At 44.8% G+C, this 16,982-nt stretch overlaps 1 protein-coding gene across 4 annotated transcripts in view; it reads left to right on the forward strand.

Annotated features, from left to right (window-relative positions):
* Positions 1-4,373: 4,373 nt before the first annotated feature.
* The window catches only part of LOC134344234 (leukocyte surface antigen CD53-like), a 49,868-nt gene continuing 37,259 nt past the window's right edge, over positions 4,374-16,982 (forward strand). For 2 of the 4 annotated variants that reach the window (XM_063043690.1, XM_063043693.1), the window contains exon 1: positions 4,374-4,492. The gene's annotated coding sequence lies outside the window, so the exon portion shown is untranslated. The other 2 variants (XM_063043692.1, XM_063043691.1) reach the window with 2 other exon arrangements.

The raw sequence follows: 16,982 nt of genomic DNA on the forward strand, positions 1-16,982 counted from the left end.
AGATCTAAAACTAGTATATTATGCTTGAACAAGGGAGACTACAATGGGGTGAGGGAGGAGATGGCTAATATGGATTGGGAGCACAGGCTATTTGGTAGGACAGTTGAAGAACAGTGGAATACTTTCAAAGAGATTTTTCATAGTGCTCAACAAAAGTATGTTCCAGTCAAAAGTAAGGAGAGTAAGTGTGGGGACAGCCAGCCTTGGATAACTAAGGAAATAAAAGATAGTATCAAATTAAAAGCTCATTTGTACAAAGTCGCAAAGAGTAGTGGGAGGCTGGAGGATTGGGAAAACTTTAAAAAGCAACAAAGAACAACTAAACAAGAAATAAGGAAAGGGAAGATAGAGTATGAAAGTAAATTAGCACAAAATATAAAAACAGATAGCAAAAGTTTTTATAAATACATAAAGCAGAAGAGAGTGGCTAAAGTCAATGTAGGTCCCTTGGAAGACAAGAAGGGGAAATTGATATTGGATGATAAGGAAATGGCTGAGGCATTGAACAACTATTTTGTGTCAGTCTTCATGGTGGAGGACACTTCTAATATACCAAAGAAGGATGTTATGGACCAAATGGGAGGGGAGGACCTCGATACAATCACTGTCACTAAAGAGATAGTGATGAGCAAACTAGAGGGCCTGAAGGTAGGTAAGTCCCCTGGTCCTGATGGGATGCATCCCAGGGTGCTGAGGGAATTGGCGGAGGTTATAATAGACGCGTTGGTAATCATTTACCAAAACTCTCTAGACTCTGGGCAGGTCACGGCAGATTGGAAGACAGCAAGTGTCATGCCACTTTTTAAAAAAGGATAGAGGCAAAAGACGGGCAACTATAGGCCAACAACAGGAATTCTGCAGATGCTGGAAATTCAAGCAACACACATCAAAGTTGCTGGCCGAGTCCTGACGAAGGGTCTCGGCCTGAAACGTCGACTGTACCTCTTCCTAGAGATGCTGCCTGGCCTGCTGCGTTTACCAGCAACTTTAATGTGTGTTGCAACTATAGGCCAGTTGGCTTAACATCTGTAGTCGGGAAAATGCTTGAAGCTGGTATAAGGAAGAAATAGTGAAACATTTAGAAACGAGTGGTTCCATTAGACAGAGACAGCACGGATTCAGAAAGGGCAGGTCCTGTTTGACAAACTTACTGGAGTTCTTTGAGGACGTGATGAGTGAGGTGGATAGAGGGGAACAGGTGGATGTCATATATTGGATTTCCAGAAGGCGTTTGATAAGGTGCCACACAAGAGACTTATAAATAAGATACACATGCATGGAGTCAGAGGAAGTGTATTGGCCTGAATAGTGGATTGGTTAACCAATAGAAGGCAGTTGGTATAAATGGGTGTTTCTCTGGTTGGCAGTCAGTGGTGAGTGGGGTGCCGCAGGGGTTGGTGCTGGGCCTGCAGCTGTTTACCACTTACATTGATGATTTGGAAGAGGGGACTGAGTGTAGTGTAGCAAAATTTGCTGATGGCACTAAACTGAGTGGAAAGGCAAATTGTACAGAGGGTGTGGAGAGTCTGCAGAGGGATGTAGATAGGTTAAGAGAGTGGGCCAAGGTCTGGCAGATGGAATACAACATTGGTAAATAAGAGATCATCCACCTTGGAAGGAATAATAGGAGAGCAGATTATTATTTAAATGGTGAAATATTGCAGCATGCTGTTGTGCAGAAGGACTTGGGAGTACTTGTTCATGAATCGCTAAAAGTTGGCTTGCAGGTACAACAGGTTATTAAGAAGGCAAACGGAATATTGGCCTTCATTGCTAGAGGGATTGAATTCAAGAGCAGGGAGGTCATGCTGCAACTATACAGGGTACTGGTGAGGCCACACCTGGAGTACTGCGTGCAGTTCTGGTCTCCATTCTTGAAGAAGGATATACTGGAGGTTCACCAGCTTGGTTCCAGAGATGAAGGGGTTAACCTATGAGGCGAGATTGAGTTGCTTGGGACTATACTGTCTGGAATTCAGAAGAATGAGAGAGGATCTTATAGAAACATACAAAATTTTGAAAGGGATAGATAAGATAGAAGTAGGAAAGTTGTTTCCATTGGTAGGTGAGACTAGAACTAGGGGACATTGCCTCAAGATTCAGGGGGGAAGATTTAGAATGGAGATGAGGAGAAACTGTTTTTCTCAGAGAGTGGTGAATCTGTGGAATTCTCTGCCCAGGGAAGCAGTTGAGGCTTCTTCACTAAATATATTTAAGATACAGTTAGATAGATTTTTACATAGTACGGGAATTAAGGGTTATGGGAAAAAGGCAGGTAGATGGAGCTGAGTTTAGGGACAGATCAGCCATAATCGTATTGAATGGCGGGGCAGGCTTGATGGGCCGGATGGTCTACTCCTGCTCCTATTTCTCAATGTTCAAAGCTGCTGGCATGTAATCTTCGTCTCTTCAAGCAACTCCCAAATGGCATCAATCATGGTCATGGTTTTTGAAGAAGAATCATAAATTAATTGTTGGTATGGACACACTGGGCCAAAAAATGAGCAAAATGTACAAACCAGTCATCCATGGACACCTGGGGAATTAGAATGTCCACCATTATCATCAATGGGCACCAGGTAATCGGAATATCCATCGTTATTGTCCACGGGCACCGGGGAATTGGAATGTCTACTATTATCATCCATGGACACCTGGGGAGTCGGAATGTCCGTCAGGGAGCATCTACGAAAAGGTACAAATGGTCAATGTTTCAGGCTGAGGCTCTTCGTCAGGATTGGAAAGGGGTGGGGGAAGGTGCCAAAGTAAGGGGTCAGGGAAGGGGGAAGGAGTTCAAGCTGGCAGGTGATAGTTGATACCGGTTGAGCAATAAGGTGGGCGGGTGGGAGAGGGGAATGAAGTGAGAGGCTGAGCGGTGATGTGTGGAAGAAGTAAAGGGCTGAGGAAGAAGGAATCCAATAGGAGAAGAGACTGGACCCTGGGAGAAAAGGAAGAAGTGGGGGCACTGGAGGAATGTGATTGGTAGGTGAAAAGAGAAGGGGTAAGAGGGGAGCCAGGATTGGGAATGGAAGAAGAGAGTAATGCAGTGGTATAGAGGCTATCTTTGCAAACCTTTCTGGAGGGAAACACTTAGCAACGTGGACTTAGCTGGGGCCAACCTATGGATGGAGATGGAAGAGGAGTCCAAAGTGTTTTTCACCATAAACACTCTCAAAGGGATTTATCATTACAATTGGCTTATTTTTGGAGTAGCATCTTCACCTGTACTCAGGCAGAAAGCTATGGAACAGGTTCTGCAAGGTTGCCCAGGCATCTGGTGTTACCTGGGTGACATCACTGTTACCAAATGACAAGGATCATCTCTAAAATCTCTAGGCAGTGCTGAAAAGATTAGAAGACTATGGGCTCGGAGCAGAATGTAACAAGTGTAAATTCTTTAAACCGAGTGTCACGGCAGTGTGTGTCTCTCTGTCTCTCTCTCTCTCTAAGGTGAGGCTGGGACTGCTTTCTATGGAGCAGTGGACACTGAGTCTATAAAATCATGGGGAATATAGACAGATAGGCAGTTAGACCTTCTTTCCCAGAATGAAAGAATCTCAGACTAGGATTAAGGTGAGAGAGGAGACTGGGGGAGGGGGGGAGTTGAGGGGGGAAGGTGAGTGGGTGAGTGTTTGATGGCTCTGGGCCTGTACTCAGAGGTTAGAAAAATGATGGGCTTTCTCACTGAAACGTGTCAAATACTGAAAGGTCTAAATAGAGTGAATGTGGAGAGGATGTTTCTGAGAGTGAGGGTGTCTAGGACCAGAGGACACAAACTCAGAATAGAGAGACATCCCTTTAGAACAGAGATGAGGAGGAATTTCTTTAGCCAGAGGGTGGTGAATCTGTGGAATTCATTGTCAGAGCCGGCTGTGGAGACCAGGTCATTGAGGATTTTTAAAGTGGAGGTTGATAGGTTCTTGATTGATCAGGATATCAAAAATTGAAGAGAAGGCAGGAGAATGAACTTGAGAGGGATGATAAGTCACCCATGATGGAATGGTGGAGCAGTTTTCATGGGCTGAATGGCCTAATTCTGCTCCAACATCTTGTGGTCTTATTGCACAGTGGTGCTAGAAAGTTTGTGATTTTCTCTATTTCTGCATAAAATGTGATCAGATCTTCACATAAGTCCTAAAACTAGGTAAAGAGAGCCCAATTACATAAACAACATAAAAAAAGTTATACTTGCTCAGGGGGCCAGTTTTCATGCCATGCATCTCTGCAAACTTCGAGCTCAGCTAGGAGTACGCAGAAGCATCAGCCGTGTGCTGTGTCACTGCCGTGACCGAAATGGACCAACCCCTGTAACTTCCCCTTGCTGTTCGGCTGCCAGGAAAGGAAACTGAGTGAAACTAAAAACAAGAGGATGTTGTAATGAGACCTCAATCCTCATTCCCCCACGCGTCACCCCAGCAGCAGAACCGCCAGCACAGCGAGGCTCCGAGTCACCGAGCACTTCAAGTTTGGTGGGATAGCCGTCACAGGCAAGGTACGGATTGGATAGTGGGAGTCTAGAGCGCTCTTCACCAAAGGCTGGGAGAGGAGATTCTCTTGGGCAGAGTCTGTTCGACTTGTTTTTTAATGTGGTCTTGAACAACCAGCTTTGCGACTAAGGTACCACAGTGATGCATCTCATTTGGTCGTAAGTGCAAGCAGGCTTTTTCCACTGAGGTTGGGTGAGACGAGAACTAGAGATCATGGGTTAAGGGTGAAAAGTGAAATATTTAAGGTGAACATAAAGGGGGGAGTTTCTTCACTCGGAGCTGGTCTGAGTGTGAACTGAACTGCCGGCAGAAGTGGTGGATGTGGCTGAGATCTCAATATTTAAGGAAAGTTTAGATGGGTACGTGGGTGGGAGGGGTTTGGAGGGTTATGGTCTGGGTGCGGATAGGGTAGAGTAATCGTTTGGCTTGTATCAGATGGACTGAAGGGCCTTTTTCTGTACTGCAGTGCTCCGCGACTCTGTGTAGCTCTTGTTGCTGAGTTTGAAGAGTTGTGTGTCCTCCCCATTCCTGATAAGAATCTGTTATCCACACTCGCTCTGGCTCTCTCTGGTACTCAGGAGTTTTCTCCTCCTGTCCCCAAATGACTCTTTGAACAAAGTTCAAACGTGCTCCCTTGTAGAAAGACGTCATGATGCTTTCTTTCCCTAAGGCAAGCTGAGAAATTATCGCTGACGCAGTGGAATCTTTTTCTTCTGCGAAGATTACCTGGCAATTTTCGTATTGACATGTAGGGAGCATTGCCCAGCTGTCCAGCTTATTTATTTTATTTAGAGATACTGTGCAAAACAAACCCTTCGGCACTTTCAGCAGCACCACCCACCGACCACTTACTGAACCCCAGCCTGGTCACCGAACAGTTTACAATGACCGGTTGACCTACCAAACAACACACCTTTTGGACTGTGGGAGGAAACTAAAGCACTCGGAGAAAACCCACACATTGCACAGGGCAGGTGTACAGAGACTCCTTACAGAAGATGCTAGAGATGAACTCTGAACTCTGAACCCTGGACTCCCCAAGCATCATGCTAACTGCTACACTACCAGGGCGTTCCTTTTTTCCTTTTTTTTTGATCCAAACTAGGCACCTCCCAGATCAACCCTACAGCCCCAAAGTACCTGACAAATTCATCGTCTACATCCTTGTGGCTTATTGTATCTTAATTTTATTTGAGATACAGCACAGAATAGGCCTGCTCGGGGCCTTGGATGTTCAAAAATAACAGTTACCACTATGCTTTTTGAACATCAAAGGATGATTTTATTGTCAATGTAAGCATGTACAATACAACTCTGATATTTGTCTTCTCCAGAGAGCAGTGAAATACAGGAAGAGATAGATGAATGGGAGTGAAGTCGCTTGCTCTGTCTCGCAGGGCGAGACGCACAGTGGAAATGCAAATCCTTTCATTCATCAGAAATAGATGTGTGAAATAAACGGGACGAGAGGTGGAGACTGACCCTGAAATAAACCACTGGTGAATTAGGGTCTGGGCTAAAGAGGTGGGGCACTTCGTGGCATCGGTGTAGAAGAAGAGGCCATTACACCCGTTGCGTACTAGCCTACAATGGTCCATTCCCTATCCCGCTCCACACACAGTCTCCTTTACTGGCTTACCAAATTCTCTCCTAAATCTGTTTCAAGATAAAGTCTAAACACCAGGCTGATGGAAATCCTGAGCAACACAGACAGCATCAATGGACAGGAGTAAACTCTTGCCACTGTAGGCCAAAACACTTGATCAGGGTTCCATTTTCCTTTCGTTAATTCCCCTCCATAGATGCTTAGTCCACCATTCACTCACTCCCCACCACACCTGGCGGTGCATGGTGCATAATTTTAAGGTGGTTAGAGGAAGGTATAGTGGGGATCTCAGAGATAAGCTTTTTTCACACAGAGCGGTGGGTGCAAGGACCACCCTGCCAGGGGTGGTGGTAGGGGCAGGTACGTTAGGGGCAGTTAAGGAACTCCTGGATAGGCACATGGATGATAGAAAAATGGAGGGTTATGTGGGAGGGAAGGGTTGGATTGATCTTTGAGTGGGTCAAAAGGTCAGCACAACATTGTGGGCTGGAGGTGCCACACATGAGGCTGTTTAACAAGACAAGAGCCCATGGTATTACAGGAAAGACACTAGCACTGATGAAGCATTGGCTAATTGGCAGGAGGCAAGGGTAGGAGTAAAGAGAGCATTTTCTGGTTGTCTGCCAGTGTCTACTGGTGTTCCATAGGGGTCTATGTTGGGACCACTTCTTTTTGCATTATAAGTCAATGATTTGAATGACAGAATTGAGGGCTTAGTGGCCAAAGTTCTGGATGGCACGAAGGTAGGTGGAGGAGCAGGGCGACTAGAAGATTAGGAGAATACAGTGCCAAGTATGTATGGTCATGCATTTTGGTAAAAGAAATTAAAGTGTAGACTATTTTCTAAATGGAGAGAAAATTCAAAACCCTGAGGTGCAAAGGTAAGTGGGAGTCCTCATGCAGGATTCCCTAAAGGTTAATTTGCAGGTTGAGTCGGTGGTGAGGAAAGCAAATGGGATGTTTGTATTCACTTCGAGAGAACCTAAATATAAATGCAAAGATGTAATGTTGAGGCCTTATAAGGCACTGGTGAGGCTTCTCTTGGAGTTTTGTGAGCAGTTTTGGGCCAATCATCTTACAAGGGATGTGCTGACATCAGGGGGAATTCAATGGAAGTTCACAAAAATGATTAATGAACTGAAAGGCTCTGGGTCTGTACTCGCTGGAGATGAGAAGAATGATGGGCGATCTCATTGAAACCTATTGAATATTGAAAGGTCTAGATACAGTGGATGTGGAGAGGCTGTTTCCTATAGTGGGGAGCTCTAACACTAGGTGACACAGCCGCAGAACAGAGGGGCGTCAATTTAGAACAGAGATGAGGAGGAATTTCTTCAGCCGGGTGGTAGTGTATTTATAGAATTCATCACCCTAGAGGGCTTTGGAGGCCAACTCATTGGGTATACCTAAAGCTGAGGTTAATAGGTTACTGACAAGTCAGGGTATCAAAGGTTACGGGGAGAAGGCAGGAGAATGGGGTTTGAGAGGGATAATAGATCAGCCACGATGGAATGGTGGAGCAGACTCGATGGGTCAAGTGACCTAATTCTGCTCCTAGACACTAGGCACTAGACACTAGAATACTACAGCACAGGACAGGCCCTTCGGCTCTCGATGTTGTGCCGACCCATATATTCCTTTTAAAAAAACATACTAAACCCACACTGCCCCGTAACCCTCTATTTTTCTTTCATCCACGTGCCTGTCCAAGAGGCTCTTAAATACCCCTAATGTTTTAGCCTCCACCACCATCCCTGGCAGGTCATTCCAGGCACCCACAACCCTCTGTGTAAAAAACTTACCCCTGATGTCTCCCCTAAACTTCCCTCCCTTAACTTTGTACATATGCCCTCTGCTGTTTGCTATTCATGCCCTGGGAAACAGGGACTGGCTCTCCACCCTATCTGTGCCTCTCATAATCTTGTAGACCTCTATCAAGTCCCCTCTCATCCTTCTACGCTTCAAAGAGAAAAGTCACAGCTCTGCTAACCTGGCCTCATTAAACTTGTTTTCCAAGCCAGGCAACATACTGGTAAATCTGCTCTGCACCCTCTCCATGGCTTCCACATCCTATAATGGGGTGACCAGAACTGAACACAATACTCTAAGTGTGGTCTCTCCAGAGATTTGTAGAGTTGCAACATGACCTCTCTACTCTTGAACTCAATCCCCCTATTAATGAAGCCTAGCATCCCATAGGCTTTCTTAACTATCCTATCAACCTGTGCAGCGACCTTGAGGGATGTATGGATTTGAACTCCAAGGTCCCTCTGTTCGTCCACACTCTTATGTAACTGGCCATTAACCCTGTACTCAGCCTTCTGGTTTGTCCTTCCAAAATACATCACCTCACACTTATCCAGATTGAACTCCATCTGCCACTTTTCTGCACAACTCTGCATCCTGTCTATATCCTCTTGTAACCTTCGACAACCTACAGCTCCATCCACAACTCCTCCAATCTTCGTTTCATCTGCAAACTTACTCACCCATCCTTCCGCCTCTTCATCCAGGGCATTTATGAAAATCACAAAGAGCAGGGGTCCCAGGACAGATCCTTGCAGCACTCCACTAGTCACCGACCTCCAGGCAGAATACTTTCCTTCCACTACTACCCTCTGCTTTCTTCCTGTAAGCCAATTGTTTATCCAAACAGCCAAGGTTCCACTGATCCCTTGCCTCATGACTTTCTGAATGAGTCTCTCGTGGGGGACCTTGTCAAATACCTTGCTAAAATCCATGTAGTCCAAATCTACCACCCTACCTTCATCAATTTCTTTTGTTACCGCTTCAAAAAACTCAATTAGGCTCGTGAGGCACGACCTTCCCTTCACAAAGCCATGTTGACTATCCTTGAATAGACTGTACTTCTCCAAATGCTTGTAGATCCTATCCTTAAGAATCCTTTCCAATAGTTTGCATACCACTGACGTAAGACTCACCGGTCTATAGTTCCCAGGATTCTCCCTGTTACCTTTTTTAAACAAGGGAACTATATTTGCCATACTCCAATTCTCCAGCACCTCCCCTGCAGCCAAAGAGGATTCAAAGATCATAGCTACTGCTCTAGCGATCTCTTCTCTCACTTCCCACAGCAACCTGGGGTATATCACGTCCGGCCCTGGGGTCTTATCAATCTTGATGTTTTTATGAAGATCCAGCACTTCTTCTTCCTTAAGTTCCACATTGTCCAGCACACAGGCCTGTTCTATTTTGACCTCACCCTGATCAAGGCCCTTTTCACTTGTGAATACTGTAGCAAAGTATTCACTTAGAACCTTCCCAACCTCCTCCGCCTCCAGGCACATGTTGCCTTCTTTATCCTTTAGCGGCTCCACCTTCATTCTTGTCATCCTTCTGTTGTTCACATACGCATAGAACGCCTTGGGGTTCTCCTTAATCCTACATGCCAAGACCTTCTCATGCCCCCTTCGAGCTCTCCTAAATCCTTTCTTAAGCTCCTTCCTGGCTACCCTATATTTCTCATGAGCCCCTCCTGCTTCCTGCTTCTTATATCTAACATATGCTTCCTTCTTCCTCTTGAGGAGTTGCCTCATGTGTTTCATCAGCCACGGTTCCCTTTTCCTTGTCTCAGTGGAACAAACCCATCCTGAACCCAGTACAAGTGGACCCTAAACGCCCTCCACATTATTTCTGTGCTTTCTCCCTTGAACATCTATTTCCAATTTACTCTCGCTAGTTCCTGCCTCATCCCTTCATAATTAGCCCTTCCCTAGTTAAGCACTTTCCTATTTTGTCTGTTTTTATCTTTTTCCATAGCTATGCTGAAGCTGAGGGAGTTGTAGTCAATCTCACCAAAATGCTCCCCCACCAAGAGGTCTGCCACCCGACCAGGTTCATTACCCACTACTGCTGTGTGGAACGAGCTTCCAGCAGGAGTGGTTGAGGCAGGTTCGATGTTGTCGTTTAAAGTTAAATTGGATAGATATATGGACAGGAAAGGAATGGAGGGTTACGGGCTGAGTGCAGGTAGGTGGGACTAGGTGAGAGTAAGAGTTCAGCATGGACTAGAAGGGCCGAGATGGCCTGTTTCCGTGCTGTAATTGTTATATGGTTATATGGTTATAGAACTAGATTCAGTATGGCCTCTCCTCTCGTTGGCCAGTCCACATACAGTGTCAGGAATCCTTCTTGAACACACCTGACAAATTCAGCCCCATCTATCCCCCTTGCAGTCAGGAGGTGCCAGTCAATATGACCTATGTCCTTTGGTCTTGTGGTCTAATTCAGAGGATAATGCTCTGAGGTGAGATGTGGTGTAAGACCTTGTTGAGATTGGGTTCAGAGTACTGTGTGCAGTCCTGGTTGCCTAGCTCTGGGGAGAATGGCATTAAGCTAGGAGTGTAGGCATGAAGGATCCACACGGATGTTGCCAGGAATGGAGGGCTTGAGATATAAGGAGTGACTGGAAAGGCTGGGACTGATTTCACAGAAGCAAAAGAGGCTGAGGACTGACCTGATGGAAGTATATAAAATCACGAGGAGCAAAGATTACCTGGAAGGTCACAGGCCAGTCCCCCAGCATAGGGTATTCTAAAGCTGGCAGGCATGGGTTTAAACAGAGCTGGAGCGATTTTAAGGGGATCTGAGTGGCAACATTACCACACAGAGGGTTCAAGGTTGAAAGTAAATTTATTATAAAAGTATGTACTGTGTATGTCTCTATACGCAAGCCTGATTCATTTTCTTGCAGGCGTTCATAGTAAATACAAAGAAACTCAGCAAAATCAATGGAAAAACTGTGCACAAAGACTGACAATCAATGTGAAAATGCAAAAAGAAAAAGGGTACAAAATAGTAGTAAATAAATAATGTGAGTCCCTAGGTTGTGGGAATAGTCCAGTGTTGGGTTGAGTGAAGTTATGCACACTGGTTCAGGAGCCTGATGGTTGAGGGATAATAACTGTTCCAGAACCTGGTGGTGTGGACCCTGAGGCTCCTGTACCTCCTTCTTGATGACAACAGTGAGAAGAGAGCGTGGCCTGGGTGTTGGGGGTCCTTGATGATGGACACTACTTTCCTTCAACAGTACTTTATGTAGATGTGCTCAGTGGCGGGGAAAGCATTACCCATGATGGCCTGGGCTGTCTCCACTACTTTTTTGTAGGCTTTTCTGTGCCAGGGCATTGGTGATGGATGTATGGAAGGAAGTGGTAGAGATGATAGACACTTACAAAGTTTAAAAGATATTTGGACAGTTAAATGTTTTAGAGAGGCATGGGCCAACACAGGTGAATAGGACTAGCTCAGGAAGGCACTATTGTTGGGCTGAAGGCCTGATTCTTACTGTATAACTCTGACTCTATTGCTGACTTTGTCTGCGATACCAGGACTGATTTCCGATTCCGGCATTTTGCCTGGTGTTTTGATTGAAGGCACATCTGCCATTTGCCACACTGTTACTGAGGGGGGCAAGGAGGGGCTTGTGTGCAGACTTATGGAGCTGGCTTCCACAGGCTTTGCAAAACTGTGCCTCGGTTTTCCGGAGCAGAACAGCATAGGAGGGCTTCTGGGGGATTTCCATGTGTTTTATCAGAGCCTGTCAAGGCAGGGGCATTTGATTTACAGCATTGGTTTAGACAGCAAGGGGTTTAACCTGATATAGCACGGTACAGCCCATTCAACCAACAATGTTGTGGGGACCTTCTGAACTATTCCAGCCCTCCCTCCTATACCGCCCTCCATTTTTCTATCATCCATGTGTCTTTCTAAGAGTTTCTCAAACCCCACCCCCCAATGTCTCTGCCTCTACCACCACCCAGGCAACATGTTCCACACACCCACCACTCTCTGCGTTTTTTTAAAAAAAAAACAACTTGTCTCTGACATCCCCCTCTCCAATCACCTGAAAATTATGTCCCCTGGTGTTAGCCATTTCCAGCCTGGGGAAAGGCACTGACTTTCCACTTGATCTATGCCTCATAACATCTCATTCACTTCTATCAAGTCACCTCTCATCCTCTTTCACTCCAAGATGAAAAGCCCTATCTCATTCATCTGCTCGAAAGCATAGGACATGCTCTCGAATCCAGTTAGCATCCTGGTAAATCTCTGTACCCTCTCTAAAGCTTCGACATCCTTCCTGTAATGAGGCAACCAGAACTGAACACAGTACACCAAATGTGGTCTGACAAATGTTGCCACATCTAAACATTTTTGGTTTTGAGAGTTGGTGTTGGGGCCACTTCTTTTTAGGTTGTCAGTGATCTGGACAACGGACTTGATGGCTTCATGGCCAAGTTTGCAGATGATATGAAGTTAGGTGGAGGGGCAGGTAGTGTTAAGGGATATAGTGTCAGGAAATGTATAGGGAGAAAAATTAAAAATATGAGCTGCAAAGGGACTGGGAATCTTTGTGAAGAATTTCCTGATGGTTAACTTGCAGTTTGAGTCAGTGGTAATGCAATGGTAGTCTTCATTTCCAGAGGACTAGGATACAAACGCAAGGAAGCAATGCTGGGGCTTTATCAGGCATTTGTCAGCCTGCACTTGGAGTATTGTGAGCAGTTTTGGGCTCCTTATCTAAGAGAAGATGTGCTGGCATTGGAGAGCGTCCAGAGGAGGCTGACAAGAATGGTAGGATTAACATTTGCTGAGTGTTTGATGGCTCTGGGCCTGTACTTGTGGTCTTCTGAAAACACAGCAACACAGTGACTATGTCGGTATAGGCTTGGTGCGAAGTGTAACGTGCATGAGGGGTATGAAGGGTGTTGCTTGCTCCGGTGATGACTAATTTTCATGATACATGAGTCATAGCAATTTAGTGAAATAAGTAAGAAAAAAGATGTGGTAAATCTCACAGGAAATGGGAAAATTCCTGTGACTTATAGAATAACCAATAGGAAAGACTGTCACCCAGGGGACACAAGGAGAGCCTGCCTTATAATATGTCAAGTCAAGTCAAATTTATTTATATAGCACATTTAAAAACAACTCACATTGACCACATTGTACAGATCAGAGCATTTAAAGAGACCCTGCCTTGTAACATATCATTAGCGAGAGCCTGCCTTATAATGTGTCATTCAGAATGGGCAATGAGAAAGAGGCAGATGGTCTCCCAGGGGTCATTTGGGGTTTCAGATGTGTGCACTCAGCATGGCCCTTTGCAAATGACTCATTAGTGGCTCACAGTTTCCAACTTCATTCTTTATAGATCCTGACGCTGGAACTTCCCCTAGCATTTGACTTGCAAGTGCAAATATAGTGGATTCCAGTTAATTAGGACACATTGGGACCAGTACATATTGGCCCAATTAAGCAACAGCTCTAATTAGTCAGTTTCATGGAAATAGTTAAAAAAGTTTAAGAAAGACAAACAGAGTAACGAATTATGTATTTAAATGAAATACAGAACAAATTAGAACACTACCAATACTGCTATAGTACTATAAAACTGTGCATTAGTTCCTCATAGTTACCGACGGAGGGATTTATCCAGAGTACTCTGCCATCTTCTCTTGATTGACTGTAAGTGAACAAAATCAGCACAGACACCAAGTATAGATGATGGACTGCCTTCTTACGATGCTACCAATGTCTGCATCCTCCAAGTATTCATTTTCATTGTAACATTCAACATGATTGTCAATCCCTTCAAATTCTTCGTAGTTCCCAACTTGTTGAAGTAGTGAACTCGTTTCATTTTCACTCCCAGCCATTTTTGGCATCTCTGAGCCTGAATGCTTGAAACAGTGGTGAGCAAAACAGTTCTGAATTGTGTTGCTGTTTACTTCTCACCTACTGTTGGTGACACAAATCTCTGCTTTTGAACATTAACACGCATAAGTGACACTATTTTAAAAGCCGTTCGCCCTAAGTAGATTGTAGCAGTTTCCTGCCCCAATTAAGTGGCATAGTGTCCCTAATAAATGAAGGGAATCCCGGCTATTTTCTTGATTTGTTTCTATTCTTTAAGCGGCTCACCAATTAACTGAAGGGTTCTGAATGCCATTAGCTGGGGGATGAATTCTTGCATTCCATTTCCATAATGAGAATCAAAGACTGCCCCATCGCTCCATTCTCTCCCTAAGTTTCGTACTGTCGTGGCTAGTGTAAAGCGTTGCCGTAGGTTACAAAGCGATGAGAGACACTGCAGCATCCATCAGTGAGGCCCCCACCAGTTCATGCTCTCCTCTCTCACCACCAGGTTCAGGAACAGTTATTACCACTCTACCATCAGCCTCTTGAACCGGGGGGGGGGGGGGCGGGGGAATGATTTCACTCACCTCCTTACTGAACTGATTCCATAGCCTATACACTCCCTTTCTGGTGGGAGGAGAAGATGGCGGTGCACCGCAGCGCGCATAACTCTCCAGTGAAATGATACCGTATTTGTAAGTAGAATGCCATGCATAATTCTTATTTGATGGAGACAGACGTGAGAAGGCACAGAGGAACATCTGGAGAAATTTCTGAAATGGCCGGTTTGCTGCCGCTGCTACTGTGCATTCTAGAATCTGCAAAGGGAAGTCCTCAAGATCCCCGGCTTTGCCTGCTGCTGGTGGCAGGGGCTAAGGTCGAAGCGTTCGGCAGAGGTGGTGCTCGGTACTCGGTGTCGGAACTGTTGTAACTATATGTTATAATTATGTGGTTTTTGTTAGTTTTTCGGTCTTGGTCTGTCCTGTGTTTCTGTGATATCATACCTGAGGAATATTGTATCATTTCTTAATGCATGCATTACTAAATGACAATAAAAGAGAACTGCACGACCTCATAATATAAGCTAATCAGGGGCTTTACAATTCATGTTCTCAGTATTACTTATTTATTATTATTTGTTTGTCTTTGTACTTGCACATTGCTCATTTGTCAATTCTTTGTTTATCTGTACTTTTTCATTGGCTCTATTGTATTTCTTTGTTCTACTGTGAACACCTACAAGAAAATTTAATCTCAGAGGTATATAATGGCATTTATTACTCTGGTAATAAATTTACTTAGAACATTGACAGGACGCAGAGCTGGCCTGAGAAGAGGCAGAGGGAGTTCAATCTGCAAAAGTGAAATGATTCACTTTGGAAGGTTGAATTTGAAGGCAGAGCACAGGGTTAATGCAGGATTAGCTAGGGCCTTTTCTCTTTGGAGCAAAGGAGAATGATAGGCTGGAAAATGAGAAAATCTTTAGACGCTGGAAATCCAAGTAACGCACACAAAATGCTAGAGAAATCCAGCACGTCAGGCAGCATCTATGGAAAAGGCTAAACAGTTGATGTTTCATCAGGACTGCATGAAGGGTCTCAAGCCAAAACATCAACTGTTTACTCTTTTCCATAGATGCTGCCTGACCTGCTGATAGGCTTGAAGGCCCATTTCCAAACGGAACAGGCACTTAGGTGCCGGTTTGGAATGGACACATTGGTCAAGAGATGATAGTGAGATTAGTGTGAATTAATGCCCAACTGTGGAGACTTATTTGGAATAGACACAGGACAGAAGGGAGAGCAGTGGGCCATTTAGCCTTGATACACAGTTTGGGATCTGGACAAGTCCGGAACTGAGGGTCTATAGAACATAGAACAGTACAGACATTTCAACCCACAATATTATGTTGACCTTTTAACTACGATCAATCTAACCCTTTTCACACACCCACCACTCTGTGTTTATATTTAAAAAAAAAGTTTGCCTCTGACGTCCCCCTATACTTTCCTTCCTACACCTCTCGTATTAGTCACTTGAACCCTAGGAAAAAGTCTCTGATGATCAGGCAGCAGGGTGTGGCTGTGCTGTTCCTTTTAATGAGAAGCTGAGCCATCACTGGTTCAAATGTTCATTTTATTGTCAGAGTATACAACTCTGATATTTGTCTTCTTCAGATAGCCAGGGAATATAGAAAGACCATGGGTGTGGATGAAAGGAAAGGCATCAACTTCCCACCCCCAGCACAAATAAGAAACTGAACAAACTTCATAGACCCCAAAATCCCCCCACCTTCACAGAAGAAAAGTGTGACAATAACAATCCCACCCCTTAACTATCTCTGACCCTCTCATTTGCAGAAAAAAGACAGTGACAATAACAATCCCCGACCCCCTCACTCACAGAAAAGAACAACGACAGTAGCACCAAAACTCCCAACCCCTTCTCCTACTCACAATAGATTAACAGATCACCACACACCGACCAATCATCCACGAGAAAGAAAACAATGCAAATCTGAAAGAAGCCAATATAAAGTACAGTTCACTAGTCACATAAATCTCACAATATTGGACAATATCTTTTCATCTGCATACGAGGAGAGCACCGGACAAACTCAGTCCTTCCGTAAAGAGTGACCACCGACCCAGGGGCAGAGCACACTGACCCCCTCTGATTCACCTCAATGCTTCAATCCTCCTCGCCACTTCAAGATGGAGTCATTCATGACCCCACGGCTTGTCTCTGGACTTTTCCACAAATCAGCTTGTGATCTCGGACCTTTTCAGCAACACCCCCCCCCCCCCCCGCCGCCCCATCTCTGATCTCCACAAGGCAGCTCTCCAGACACAGTATAGAATGGAATCAGCCAATCACTCCAGTCCCGAAGCAGGGTGGGGACTGCACTGTCAGTGACTAATAAAGTGACCATGACTCTTCAATAACACGTATTCTACTTCACCTGAGAAACGTGAACAATACATTGTGGTTTGCAATATCTTGTTACATAGCACAGCTTACTGAGGATCTCTTTATATATATATATATATATATATATATATATATAGAGAGAGAGAGAGAGAGAGAGAGAGAGAGAGAGAGAAACAGCAACAGAGACAGATACAGAGAGGGAGGGATACAGGGGGAGAGAGGGGGGATCCATTTCATTCAGATACAATGGAGAAACATCTTCTATATCACCTGACAAACATGTCTTAGACATGGAC

The sequence above is a fragment of the Mobula hypostoma genome, chromosome 3 (genome assembly GCF_963921235.1).
Source record: "Mobula hypostoma chromosome 3, sMobHyp1.1, whole genome shotgun sequence".
NCBI lineage: Eukaryota > Metazoa > Chordata > Chondrichthyes > Myliobatiformes > Myliobatidae > Mobula > Mobula hypostoma.